General features: G+C 38.8%; 1 long non-coding RNA gene across 3 annotated transcripts in view; it reads right to left on the bottom strand.

The window, feature by feature from the left end:
- LOC148225265 (uncharacterized) overlaps positions 1-15426 on the bottom strand; it is a 192845-nt gene that overhangs the window by 145041 nt on the left and 32378 nt on the right. For all 3 annotated transcript variants that reach the window (XR_015805046.1, XR_015805049.1, XR_015805048.1), the window contains exon 5: positions 4307-5887. This is a non-coding gene — a long non-coding RNA (uncharacterized LOC148225265). The remainder of the gene's footprint in view (positions 1-4306; positions 5888-15426) is intronic.

The raw sequence follows: 15426 nt of genomic DNA, 5'->3' as shown, positions 1-15426 counted from the left end.
GATGCCCCGAGAAATCCATGCTTACCAGAGAATTCATCCCCTCCACTAGAGAACATCATTGGGCTTATCCACAAAGTCAACATCTCATTTGCAACACCATTTTATAGAGGAGGAAGCAGGACCCTGTCTTGCGAAGTAGAAAATTTTTTCTCACAGCTTGATGGTGAAATTACCACATGAGATTCCTCAGAGCTCAACTTTCCTAAATATAAAGTTGTACTAAACAGAGCACAGGGCACTGAAGAAAAAAGTCAGTATCCTGCACTAGGAAGTAAATGGCAATGTGCTCATGTTGCAAAATAAAGACATGTTGCTTAAAATAAAGACAACCTTTCTCAGAAGGGCCATAGATATGAATATCATCTCAGCTAGCACTGGATTTTGTGAGCTGAGAAAAATATGCCTTACATTTATGAATGGTTGCTATTTAAAGGAAAGACAACATATGGCAAATCTTATTTCAGGATTAGAGTGTTAAGAAAGGTTACAGTAGCACCTACAGTGCCTGACTGCTAACATGACTAAGGACAACCATATGACAAAGCAAGAGAACTCTGTCAGTCCTCATTGCTTTTTCCAGTACCTCACATAAAAGTACTGGAAAGGTCAAAAAGAGATTATATTTGGATTTCACTTATCCTGCTATTCCAGTTTCAGCTCCATGAACTAGACTGAAGGAGACTAGTGAAACATTAGACATTTAAAACATGAGATAAACATGGCAAGGCACTCAGCCACTTGGATAACATAAAAGTAGTTCTGCCAGAGTTGATAGCTCCCTATATCAGCTCCTGAGAGGCAAGGACATGCATCTCATCTGCACCTGCATAAAATGAAGTGATTGCCACTTCACTGATGGTTAACTGTACAAATACTGGAGTGATCTCAAAACCCTGAGAATCCCTCAAGCCTTTGGAAATCTGCTGCCAAGATACCATTCTTCTAGCACAAAAGAAGTTTAAGTTCTTAATGTTTGTTCTAGGCAACAAAGAGTCAAGCAAAAGAAAAGAGACTGCACCAAAAGCAATACACAGCCTGAGATTTGTAGGCATCAGATTGGAAAAAACAATAAGAAAATCTGTTTTTCCATAAATTAAGAGAAAAATTATTTACTATATTCTTCCCACACAAATTATAATCTTCATTTTTCTTCAGATTTAACTACCACATAAAGTAGAAAAATAAACATCCCCAAGCTGTTAGCATATAAATTGAGTTGTTCTGTCTAGAGATCGAAGCATCTTGTTACTCCACCAGAAGGAACCTGACAAACCTTCCCCTTGTATGGCAGCAGCAGATTTATAACCTGTTTAAGGCACTGGGTCTAGATTATTTCAGATTTCTTTCACTCTCTGCAAGCAACAACACACAGCCAGAGGATTTTCCAGACAGTGATTTATTTGGCAAACATTTGAACTTTATTTAATGCCTTCAGTAACAACTCGGCAATCTGCAGCCCACCATTCATCTGGCTCAATTTTCCTGAAGTCATATGATTCCAAGTCTGCCATCTTTAATTCTCACTTTGGATTTGTCCTACTGTCCATTAGCAGAGTTGCTGCTATTCCCAGCTAAGAAAATGATTTAAAATGACTGCACATAGCCACTAAAGTTCCTGCTCGAAGCACAGATTTGGGTACTTAGAAGAGGTAGTAAACAAGAGAGACTTTTGTAGAGCAATGGAATTAAATTATCTTCTGGCTCCCCGGCCAGGAGCTTGCAAGACCTGCTCCCAGCTTTGCTGTGCTGTGAGATTTGGGTCTTTCTGTACTGAAATGAATCCGAGGGACTGATCGTTTAAAACACTACAATTGGCCTTGATTCACTGAGTCTAGTTGGCATCGTGTCTGGGCAGAAATGTATTTCAGGCTGAAAAAATGGTTCAGCTTCCCTTAAGATGACAGTTGATGCTTTTTCTACTCCGTTAATTTTTTTCCAGCACTCACTTTTGCCGCAACAATTCCCAAGATTTTCCTTCCACCCTAACCCACACTGTGGTGAAGAGTGGGCCATAATCTTTTAGGCATATAATGAAACAGTAAAAGACTTTTCTGCAGTTTGTTTTTGTGAGTCCATTTGCTTTTGATTACAAAGCTGTGGAAGTCATCACTTTAATCCAAATCATTTTCCAGATACTTACGCCTAAATGATGCTCTCTATAATAAATTGCCATATTTTATGTAAACAGTACAATCTTTATGTGCTGCTCTAAAAGTTCATCTATTTAATCTGGCCCTGTCAGGGCATTTTGAATCAAGGTATGATCTATATTCTCTTGCTGTTTTCAACACTGTGGACAAAAGCCACTTGTGTTTTCCTGAATAAATATTGCCTTATTGCCAACACTGCAGGAAACCCTTGTATTTTTTAACATAGACAGAGGCTAAAATTACTAACTAAACATTCACTTACATTTTCCTCCCCATAACAAGACTGACTGCAAAAGCAGCATGCCCTTCTTGCTGCTCCAGTACTTATACCAGCAGGACTGTCATGAATTGTAATGGATGGCTAATCATACCTTGTGCATGTTGTACAGCACTCTTTTTGATAGTTCCAGGCATATTTATCTCAGCTTGCAATTTACTCATGTCAGACTATATCCCAGCAGCCTCTTCAAAATGTTGTTTTCCTTCCAGAGAACTGGCAATTTTCCTCCTTCAGTTTTTTATCCAAACTCCACTGAGTTACCTGAAGCCTCTGTACTTACTTACTCTGATGTCCCTTTTTTCACTATTACTGCCTGTAACCCTTCTCCTGCCACCATGGGCAATGCACACACTGACAGGCATTCCCAGGTGTCTGACTCCATGTCCCAGGGATCTGCACAATACTGAATGTGCAGACCATTGGATACATGGGGATAATCTTTCCAAGCAAGCCTTGCCAGAGGCACCTTAGATACAACTCATTATCATACTATCTGCCAGGAAGGTGTGAGGCACTCACCTTTCAAAACTAATAGGCAAATGGCATTTTTTTATATTACTTTGTCTTCTTGAGAGATCAGATAATGTCCTTTCTCTTTCTACCTTTTTTTTTTTAATGGATGAGTTTAAGTACACAATCTGCCTCTTTTTCACCATCTGGCAAAAAAGTCAGATATCCCAATTAGCTGGATACAGAGAAAGACTAGAAATGAAGATTAATCCAAATTTTATCTAAATTTTGTTGGAAAGGAAAAAAAATGTTACACAGACTCTGTGTTTTTACTTAACTTGGTGAGGAAAATGTCATTAATTATGTTATATCTGGCAGTAGTGTATCCCAAACAAAACAGCAGTTCAGATGGAGAAGTTTGATCTTGAGACTCTGCTTGATTATTCAGGTTTTGTGGTTTGAATTCATTTCATGTGTCTTGTCTATAAGACTCTCTACACAGCCCTTTCTGCCTTCGGCCAAATTGTTATGGAAGGTAAAAGCCACAGCTGTCAAGTAAGTATGATTTAACTACACCAAGCTAGCAAAGAAGATGGCAAAGAAGAACTCAGTGAAATGGAAAATCTTTCAAGCATGACCCAAGCCACCACCTGCTCTGAGGGAGCATCTAGCACACAGAAAATATTTCTCTGACCTGATCCTTAATTTTTTTTGGCATCCACCAAACAGTCCCCATGTAGTCCAAGTGATTCATCAGGCTAGAGAAAGTTTTCTTTCCTGCTATCAGAACTAAATGGAAGCTTATTAGTTTCCACTATATAAACCTAAGTTAATTTCTCCCTCTCATAAGCAGTAAAAAACACTGAGTATTACATCTTGTTATATATTCTACATAAACAGCTAGAAATAACTAAGGAGCTATTAGGTAATAAACTCCATTCTCTTCATTTTTCCTATGAGGCCACAGTTTAACACCTTACTATTTTTTGCTAGTTTTTTTCTCAGTTCCCACATTAGAACAAAACATTTTTACATTATTTCACAAAAATTTGTATTTGCCTCATGTTATCATGCTGTCATTAGTCCTTGCAATAAAGCACTGGAAGTTGTTCACATTAACAGGAGCCTGGGTTCAGACTTCAGAAGTCCCTCTTTAAAGGGCATCTTGCCCAAGGCATCCATATTAAGTGATGTTTCCCTACTCTATTGCTTCCATCAAGAGTCCTGTTTATCACTGTGAGAAGCACGTTAATTTATGGATTCCAAACAGAAGCATATTTCCCATCCTCAACAATAACTGCCACACCTGGGCCACAACATTTCTGCCATTTGTCCTCCCTTTATCTTCTTCCCTTGTGGATACAACGTCCCAGAACAAATGTCCTTCTAAGCTCACCCCTTTCCCTCCCCCATCCCCACAGCTTACCTTGGCTGCTAATGGACAGCAGAACACAGGGCAAGGCCCATGAAGGTTCCTTTCTCAGCTGTAAGAATAGCAGGAGAGCTGGAGGGAAAAGGAGACAGCAGGCAGCTTCCAGGATACTAAAGGAGTGCACACCATCATCATCTTCTCTTTATCACAACCCAGAATTACACCACTCTATGCTGTTAGATGTGTTACTTTGCTCAGCTTCTGGTGGCTCCAGTGAGTTTAAGGCATAGGAAAGAGAGAAAATGCAGAAAGGGTGCATTAAAAGCACACAGTTTGCAAATTTTTAATTCCAGAGTCCTACACGGGAGCCACTGAGATGAAAGCAGCCTTCCAGCCCATTTCCTCCCTTTGCTCCCACTGATTCCAGCTTGTTAATTATTCACAAGGAAAATGATGGGAGAGGTCAGTGACTGATCAGAAACAAACCTGAGTCAAAAAAGCACATTGCAAGACAGCAAACTCTCCTGCACTGTCTGTTAGATGGACAGTGTGGGACTCTATCAAGCTGCATCCATTTGCTGTGATCATTTTTCTCTTTCTCGCTCTCGTGTTAAAAACTAAAACCGCTGACATGACAGAAGAGGCATCACCCAAATTATTTTCATTTTGCATCCAGAGAATCTCTACCCAAAATGAAAATAAAATGTCTACATTTCAAGGCAGTCAAATGCCATCATGGCAGTCTGTCTATCTATCCAGGCCCATCAGTCCTTTCTTGTTATTGTTGACCCAGGCAGGTACCTGACAGGTCACAGTCAGCCAGGCAGAGGAAGTTATTCTTTTCTGAGGCAAAGAAGACAGGCAGAACATGTTTGTTTTATATTCTTCAGAGCATCGTATCTTAATACTGCAAGTGTGAAAGAGAGTTACTAATGTCCTCTCCTTCTCCTTTTCTCCATACCTTAGGGAAAAGTCCTGCAGATTTAACAAGGAGGTAACTAATCACCCTGCACAGAAATGAAAGGTTTCTGAGGAAGTTATCCCTATCACAACATAAATACAAATAACTCCACTGAAGACAATGAAGTTCCACTGGGATAAAAGCATTAACCAAGGGTTAAGAATTTTAATTAGAATTAATTCCTTTTAAAAAAACCTTTGGAGCCCTTCCCACGGAAGAGATAAAATCCTCTGCTCAGTTAAAAAAGTGCTTACAAAATAACCTTTCAGAACGGCTTCCCATTGAATTTTGAGAACTTTTCCATTAGTACAGAATGATAATATTGTCTCTGGAAAGGGCTTTGTTCCTGCAATGGTACAGCATCTCTACAATGCCTCTTCATCTGAGCTATTAGAGCACACAAAGGTAACTGGAGTGTGAATCCATTTTATAGAGGCTATACACCACTTGGAAGAATGAAGGTAATAAATTCTGTAACTGCCAGCATTTCTTCCCAATGCAACAAGATACTCATTTAACTTCACAATTTAAACATAAAACTTGACCAAAAAGGACAAAGGCTCATCCTGCTAATACGGAGCTGTCTTTGGAATTGAGGCTGCCACGACAGAAGCCAGGTAAGGAAATTCCTCAGCTTTCAGGGCACAAATGTTTTCAAGCTTTTGTTTTAAACGCTGTGGGAGAAAGAGGATTCATTATAACAATGGATTTTAAGAAAAAAATCATTTCAGCAGAGGGGCGTTTGACCTCAAATATGATTTTTGCATTGCACAGTACAAAAGAAATACTCTATTTCTAGAAATGAAGTAGCTCCAACTGGTAAAACAAAAGACATTGTAGACTGAGAAGTATCTGAGGAACTGACTGTCTTTCATAACAAATGAAATGAAAATTCCACTCCATTTACTGTGCTCCCATGGGAGTAATGCACACAGCTAAGTTTCAACCAAATGGAAAATGCAATAGCAGCACTTAACTTCATTTTCTTGTATCTGTTCTCAATTTTGCAAGGGACATACTTTAAACATCTGTAATAATTATACTGAAATTGTTTTTAAATTAAATGTCACAGAATATAGTTGAGAAAATACAGTCTTCAGTACATGAATTACATATTGTTTTAAAACAATACATAACAATGATTAACTATCTGCAGGTACATTTAAAGAAAGGATAGTCGAGGAAACCCAGCAGGATGATCCTTTTTTCCTCCTTTTCTAAAAATGTTGCAGAAGATTGTCCCTAGAAACCCAGTAAAAGATCTCCCTCTTCCCAATCCCAGCATTTGAAATCACAAATTCTTTGAAGAAATTATGTACTACTGGTAACATTGACTTATCAGAAGAATTTCATGATTTGGCACTCTGAATACAGAGGCACTTGGCACTCTGAATACAGTGAAGTATAATCCACTGCTTGAATTTATGTTATAAAAATTGTTTAATTGAATTAATTGAAGTACATTTTAAAATATATATATAAAGGGTGACAGTGTGTGTATATGTATAAATGTGCATATGCAGGCTTACTCGTCCAACATGTGCTCTCTTTTGGGACAGGACCATTACAAACCCACCAGTTCCTCCTCCTCTTCTTTTGAGCAGACATTCTGAGAGATTATTTTCTCCTCTTTCTCTGTCTTGAATACCCACAGCAATGTGGAGAGAGATATAGTGAAAGCTACAGCTGAGATTTCAGCTTATCCAAATGGATGTGTCAAATGAAATTAAGACCACTTAGATTTACCAAGGTTTCCACCAAATTCCACATCTTCTTTTTTTTTTTTCTTTTTTACATAGCTAATGCTAACCTGTGGTTAAATCTGACTATTTTTGCTTCTAAGGTAGGCTCTGTGAGAGAGTTGTACAGCTGTTCATATTTAAGCTGGCTCTTGTAACAGAGCACAGCTCTCCAAAGATGTAATTAATGGCCATGTGGAACAGGATGACTCACCATCTCTTAATAAGTCACAAGTGCTACAGGCATGAGAAAACAGGCAAATCACACAAAGTGGTTATGAGCATGTCCTTCTCACAACCCCATGTAGGAATGCATTTTGTGTCTTACAAACTACAGAAATATTTTTTCTAAAGGTTTGCAGGTACTTTGGTGAATGTTACTGGCATCATTTTGCACACCCTTCTAGCTCTAAAGAACATTTGCTACAAGTACAGACATGGCACTCACAGCTCAGGAACAGTTAACCTGGGCAATCTAGCTGAGAATCAGGACATCCATAAATAAAGGGGGTTCAAGCCAAGAAAATTAATGGTTTGGGTTTTTTTAAGCAAAATTAAAACCAAAGCAGTATAAATAAGCTGATTTGTCACATATACACAAATATGATCATTGTCATTCTATTCACTGGTAAAAGACTGCTGTCCCAAATAATTTCAGGAGCAAACCCCAAACTTCCTGGTTGCCAAACACCGACCTGCAAACCTAACACTACTGACCACTGTCCTAGTGAGAGGATTTCCCTCTGGCATTCTTAAAACCATTGAGTTCTTTCAGTAGTCATCTTTCTATCTTTCTCACTTTGATCCTTTCAATATATTCTAACATTGTTTAACAGCCTTCATATGGGTAAAAAAAAAATCTAACAAGAATACTTTGTTCTTGTTTGCTTGTTGTCTTTTCTTTTTTCACAGCCAGCACAGAATAAATTAATCCTCCATGAACACTTGCTATGAAGTATCACTATATCACTTTCACTTTGACTTCACCTTTTACCTTCACAGCAACAAATGAGTAGAGAATACATTTATACACTTGAATAGAGAAAACGAAACAATTCAAACATTCTGTTCAATCATCCATATAAAAAACGAAAAGCAGTCAAAAAATAAGTTTCTTCACATCAGGCACCACAATTTTTGTTTTTAAAAGTACTCAAGAGAAAAATCAGAATCAAAAAATTCATGTCAGATCAAAAGAAGTGGTGATAGACCTGAAACAAATTGCAATGCACTTGAAATGTTCATTTCTGAAATGCTTTTTTTCTTTTTCAGAACTGCCAACAAACTGAACAACAATCTGTTCCTTAAAATCTATTGTGCTCTTAAATTTTGCTGCAGTAGCACATTAAATTGCAAGTGTCTTAATCAATCAAAAGTGATTTCTCAAGGAGTTTTATTCCTTGATTATAATGTTACCTCTACTGAGAGGTGGCTAAAGTCCTTTTTATATTTTTTTTAAATTTGATTTGTTTCACTTTGACTCTGTAGTTTAGTTTAACATAGGGCTCACTCCAGCATATTATTTTTACATAAAATGGCATCAGGAAGAATAGCAGATTTATTCATGACAAAGTAGTGAATATTTACTACAAAACCAAATGAGTCTTCCAGCAGTGGGATGATTCTCTTGTTTATTTATCCCACATCACCACCATGTTTGAATGAATCAGCTTTTTTTGATATCTCCTAGTTACAGGTCTGAAGTTGAATAGCCTAAAAGACCTTTCTCTTTCCACTTTCAATAAAAATCTAAAATGTAAAAAATCTTCCTGGAAACTGTTTAAAAATATTAAGCCTAAAACAAAAGACTTTTTTTCCAGTAACTTGTCATAGATCCTCATTCCTTGGACTGACATGGCTCACATTTTAGGTTTCATAAAAACTTTTGACCCTCGAGAATAAATGCCATCCTCAGCACATGTGGATAAGCCCAGTACTGCTGGAGGGTTTAGAAGACCATTGAAAACTCTCGAATCAAAATGTCCTTTTCCAATGAAGTGATTTCATTGGGGCTGCTTATAACTCTGTTTTGCTGTGTGCTCTCTCTTCAGAGAGAACTCAGGTAGAGTTCCCTGACCTCCACCACAGCCAGTGCCCATGGGAAGAGGTCTCCAGCCAGCAGCAGCACCAAGTGATCCACACAACTGCAGACATCAGGAGGGAAGATGAGGATCAACCTTTTTCCACTAGAGGCTACAAGTGCACACAGCTGAAGAGCAGACCTGCTAAGCCAAACTCAGGACCCCTTTCCCTGAATCCTTGCCAACCAGACACCAGCTTTCATTCACAGGCCACTCACTGCCTGCAATGCACTGAAGTAAAGCTGGTCAAGTAGCTTGGAGTAAAGGCAAAGGAGGAACACTTCTTGCTGTTGTCCCCACATCTTGGCGTCTATCATGTTTGCAAAGCACGGAGACTCGAGCATAGATCCAAAAGGACTCTTGTAATGTCTTTTTTTTTATTTATTTCCTCTGGGTAGAACTGGTTACAATTAAGCCAAAAGGTATTTTACTTTCACTGATACTCTCTGTGGAAGGTAGGTTTGTATCAAGAGATAACTTTGTATGCTTAAAATTAACAATCTGTCTAATCATGCTCTAGGGCTTTACAAATCCTTCGTGTGTACAATTTGGCATTAACCATTAATTTCCCTACCATCAGTATGCTAAAGGTCTGAAGAATTATACCAGGAATAGATAAGAAACAATAGCACTGTAACAGGAGGAAATCCCCAGACTCACCAGCTTGGAGCAGCTCTGGAGGCAGGGCTTCATATTCCTCATTTTGCCACCACACAGCTACACAGAGAACTATTACCTTGGTAAAATCAATGCCAAAAAGAAGCATGAAATTTCATCCCACCAGAGAAACAGAGGTCTTATTTTTCTCAGGGCTCCTTTTACACTCTCTTAAGAGTCTGAAAACTTAAATCACTAAAACATTAACAAATCTAAAATAAACTAAATATTTTATATATATATATTACCCCTTTTCAGACTGCCTTGCATTTAAGCTGGAGGGCTCAGAAATATTTCCTCTGTCTTTTCATTGGATGAAGGCTAGAAAAGTTACCCTGATGTTTCAAAGGATATTTCAGTCTCAAATTAGTGGATTATTGGAAGTAAAGCAAAGGTTATGTTGTGCAATGATATGCTTAGAACAGAGCTAGTGAAAAAATTAGTGTTCTTACAAAGTTATTATATTTCAATTTCAAAAAGAACTTGACTAAGTGCTTTTAAGTGCTGTCCACAGACACAAAAGGCTGAATCCTCCATCTGATTATGACTGGGATTTTGATACGCAAATCTAGAACAATCCCAGAACTACTGAATAATTTGAAGGTTTGATGTAATTCTGCTTTATATTCTTGAGCCCTAAAGGGCTGTGTCAAGTCCAAACTGTCTTTGCACAAGGGAAAAGTTATGCTTGTACAGTATATAGGATACATAAGTTCCTGTCATTTTCCATCTCTCTGCTCTGGACCCACACATATCCTTTGTTTCTTCTCTATGGGCTTAAACCAGCTATAATCAGAGATAATTTCCTGTGAAAGATGATGTTAGAAAGATATCAATTAATGCAAAGCCTAAAACCCCAACCCAAAATGATCGGTAGGAATTAAAAGGGTTCCAGAAGGATGCTGGAGAATATCCCACCACAAACATGTATAGTATCTGACAATGTAACATAAATGTGTGCACCAGCTATAACAGGACAGGAATTGCTGCATTGAGATATACTACTCAAATCAATGTCCTAACACCCCATACATAGGAAGTTTTCCCTCATTTCCGTGGTGATGAACTTATACCATGGAACTGGAACTCTAATTACACTTGCTTGTTACTGTGACCACAGAATATAATTATAGCTATCACCAGCCAAAATAATTGGACAGCTGCTCTTAAAAAAAGTCTTCTTACCTGACTGGAGATGCTTGGATAGGAAAGAATTCAGAAATTTAACCATTAGCTTAATCATAGAGGAAAAAGGGAAAGAAAGACAGCACTTACCTAGAATATTGGGAAACATTGCAGAGACATGAATTGAAGAGGAAGTGAAAACATAGAACCTAATTTTTAATCTATCATCAGTATTGCTAGTAGCATTTAGACACTAATTCAGAGAGAAAGCAGAATTATAAGGAATCCTTTCTTGGGTTGCATTACTATGTCTGGATGGCTAAATCTTAAGAGAACATGAATTTGGCTAGGGACAGCGTGAGACAGTCTAGTGACAACAAAAACAAAAAGAGGAAACATATGGGTAAAGATATAAAAGATATAAAACAACAAAGAAAACCCAGAAACAAGAGAAGGCTACTACCCTTCTTGCCTTTTAGTCAGCTCCAAAATACTGTCAGCTCTCCACCTCCAAAAATGTGTTAGACCATTTCCTAGCAAAGCACAAGGCCCTGCTGTATAAGCAGCAGGAACAAGGCAACAGCAGAGAGGCAGTAAGAGAAGCAGGACAAGAGCCCCCAAGGCAGCAGTAGCGGTTTTAGCACCTGCTGCACCTTCTCTCCTCACCAAACACAAAGCAATAGGGAAAAGAAACCCCAAACATTTATTTTCTTCTTGGCAGATGAATCCTTTAATTCACCACCTGCTGCCCAATTCCAATAGCAGTATGCAACATCCATGGGTGCATTGCAGGGGGCCAGTGAGGAAATTATGGATTCTCTGGCACAAGGAGCTTTGGCTTAGCAAGAGGAAGTAATAAACCCCCCCAGTGGTCCCCCAGGGTTTGGAAGCAGCCACTGCACTGACAATCTTCTACACATCATCCCTGAGTAGATTAAAACATCAGATTGTGGCATTGCTGGTGATCCAGGCATGGCAACAGCACTTTGTTGGGAGACTGGGGAGGGAAAAGCAAAGAGGTCATGCGAGATCAAGGCCTGACCTGTTCCTCCTCCCGTTGCATTGGATATGGGAAGAACAGGGCCAGAATTTGCTTGGTGTGGAGTGAAGAATAACAGCAGCAAGTCAGAGAGTTAGGAAGAGAGAGGAGAACTTGTTTCTTACCAGTCTTCTCAATTCAGGCAACTTACACACCTAAATTTTAAAGATGTGCTCTGGTAGAGCACTCGAGCATCAATGTAACACATGGCTTAGAGCAGCTCCCACGCAGGAAGCATTCACAGAAAATGGAAATGACCAGACCTACAGGGCAGACGTGAAGCAACCTCTCTGGCTGACTCTGTCATTGTCAGCAAAAGAGTGGGGAAGGAACCAAAACAGAGATATGGCATTGTGCCATGACTCCTGAAAGCAGATACCTAAAAGCCAAATCATGAAAATAAGAAGACAATAGCAGAAAAATCAAGCCTGAATACACCACAACACCAGTTGTGTTCATTGCTTTTGGAAAATTGCATAAAAACTAAAAACAGCAGAGATATTTAATGAACGCTACTCAATAATTTTGAAATATATATATCACTTTTATATAAAAATGATCTTATGAAAAATAGGAAATGCAAAACATCTGTAAAAGGCCTTTATCATTCAAATGTCAAGTTTGCTTTTGATAATTTCTAACACATGATTAATTTATTAATGCAATCATACATTAGCAAATTATCTGCAAGTAAGGAGAATTGGTAATATTTTCTTTGCGTGCACACTTCACTGAATATACCTTTCGACTGCAAAAACATACCCTGCATCTCTTGCAGGGGAATTATAAACTTGACTTATAGTTGAGATTTCCCCAAAAGTGCTGTTTGTGGTCCATTGGAAGAAAATTAATTGTTACATTTAAGCAGCAGTTCTCTTCTTTCTATGAAAGATATAAAATAACACAATGAGCAGTCAGTAAAAAAAGGCCTTTACCCACTTTTAGTTGCTAAGAAATGTGATAGATGTTAGCCCAATTTTCCAGAAAACTCAGGTACAAACAAGCCCAGAATTGGGAGGGACACTGCGTGTTTTAAGTGGCAGCTTTCCTGTCAGGATACAGCTGCTACAGAAGGAAGAGTAGTTCAGCAGTACCATGGTTCTCTTTCACCCTGCCTGGTCCATGCACTGAATGAGACAGTAGCCTCAGAATACAAAGTACATGACCACATAATTCTGTCACTGCAAACACACAAGTAAAAAAAGTTTTGACATTTGGCTAAACTACTTTAAATACCATAACTCCTGGAAAACTGATCTCATAACCTAAAAAATTTCCTTTTTTATATGCATTTTATACATATGCTCTCTCACTGTTCTTCACTTCTTTGGAAATTAAACCCTCTGCAGAGGATGTGAGATATGGTGATAGGGCATTACTCATCCTCTCCTCTCTTCTCATTAAGTAATTGGTTTAATTACAAGAGAGCTGTGAGGAAGAGGAAAAATAGGTATTTTTCTGCCCTTTCAGTGAGTCAAGTTAGGTCAGCAAAGGATCCAGGGAGGATAAGGGTAAATTGCACATCCTAGAAGGTAGATAGACAACTTAGAAGTTGTCATAAATTATCAAAAACTTCCAAAGCACACTCAGACTAATTTCTGGAGCCTTCTTCCAGAGGCCTATATTAACCTACTGAGTTCTGTGTTTCATGAGCTTCCCTCACCTGAGATGGATCAGGACTGCAACCATCCCTTTGACCAGCAGACATCAAAATCACAACCATCATCTCAGCACTTGATCCAACAGGTGGTGATATCTTTCCTTTCTGCCATCTACGCTTTTCCCTCCTTTCTCTTGCTTTCCCATATATATATATATATAGATAGATAGATATATATATATATAGATATATGTAAACACTGGTCATTCAGTGTAATTTCATTCTAATCTGCTCTCCAAGGGATCTATTAACTACAGCCTCAGTTACCCTCGCTTTCAGGAGTGGGTGGTATCTTCCTCCCCCCACTCCTCTATTTTCGAAGCTGGGAAAAACTCCTGTTCTTAGGCCAAGCAAGAGACATGGTGCGTGCCATGTCACCAGTCTCACTTTGAGAGGCAGACTCCGAGGCATATTCCTGCCACAGAGTCTAGACATAGCCAGGGAAACAGCTTGATTAGAGCAATTGAGCAGTAAAATGCTTCATGAGAGTCGAAGGTCTCTGTAAGCATGCAGAGCAACAGAAACAGATTGAGAGCAGTGCTGTGTCCTTAAGTAGGAAGAAAAACAAAACCAAGATAAATTAATTTCTGATACTAGCTGGTGCATAAAGCTTGCTCTGGCTTGTTTATCTTAATAGCTTTTCAAGTCAGGCAAGAGGTAAAACTATGCAGCAGAATTACAGGAATTTGAGGAGCACTGCAGCTACTGGAAAATAAATCATTTTGGAGGAGACACAAAGCAGATAAGAGCAAAACAGGTACAAAGTGTTATAGAGTTTAGAAGCCTATCTCACAAATGCAAAGGGGAGTGAGGAAAAGGGATGAGCATGCCTGGGGAAACCACAGCATGGCAGACTGGGCAGGCAGATCACTCCCAAGCTCCAACTTTAACACATGACCACACAACTGGAATTTGAGTAACAGTAGCCACAGAGTCTGTACTGAACCTGGAGGAGGACTCCAAAGTGGCATCCAATTAGACCAAGCCAAACAAGCTTATATTATGTCTGGTATAAGAAAGAAAAAGAATGAATCCTAAATTATCCCACTAGCTCCATCAGCATAGATGGTGTGCTCAGAGAATATGCCGGATTAAAGAAACTTTACACTGCTCCAGTAGAAGTGCTTGTGGCAAAACCTTAAATTAAAACAAAAGGTTTTAGTTAATCACAAATGTGTGGGCAACTACTACCAGCAATAGCATTGACACTGAAAGGGAAGACAAGGGTGGGCAAGAAAAACTGGGGGGCAAGTGTGATGCTCTGGTAAGAATTTCTCCCATATGACAGAGTCTGTCTCTGCAGATATCTATCATTTCATATATGCTTCAATATACCCAAACAATATGCAGCCTCTTTCTAATATTAAAGGGTGAGATAAATGGTCTGAGTAAGAAAGAGGCATGAAGCCACAAGAAAGAACAGAACAGAGAATTGCATAATAGAAGTAAAATATGAGAAGAAGTGAAATTACAAAAAAAGTCAACAAGGACTACACTGAGGCATGAGAGCAAAACTAATTTTCTCCCATTTGTGCAGCAATTCAAGTTGCTATTTTTTCATACTTGGCCTCTGGAGAAGCTCAGTCACCAGAGCAATAACACATAGTTTTCAAAATCTGGGAAACAGAAGTGATTACACTTTATTTCCACCCTCACCACACAAGGGAAGCTTTTGGGGACAAAGATGGGGAGGCAGCCACGAACACGCAGATCCATCTGAAGCAGCAACACCTGAAAAATGAGCACATCCCTTTTGAACAAAGGAAAGGCTAGGCTTTCTCTGCAGTGGTAATCCTTACATTCTTTCTATCTCCTAAACAAAAGAGTTATACAGCACACAGGGGAATTACTGTTACAGGAGTAGATGCTTTAAAAAAAAGCATGCCCTCAGTAAAAACAAATGCCTTAAGTC

The sequence above is a fragment of the Sturnus vulgaris genome, chromosome 1 (assembly GCF_052056855.1).
Source record: "Sturnus vulgaris isolate bStuVul1 chromosome 1, bStuVul1.hap1, whole genome shotgun sequence".
NCBI classification, from domain to species: Eukaryota; Metazoa; Chordata; class Aves; order Passeriformes; family Sturnidae; genus Sturnus; species Sturnus vulgaris.
This window is presented reverse-complemented; position numbering and strand designations above follow the sequence as displayed.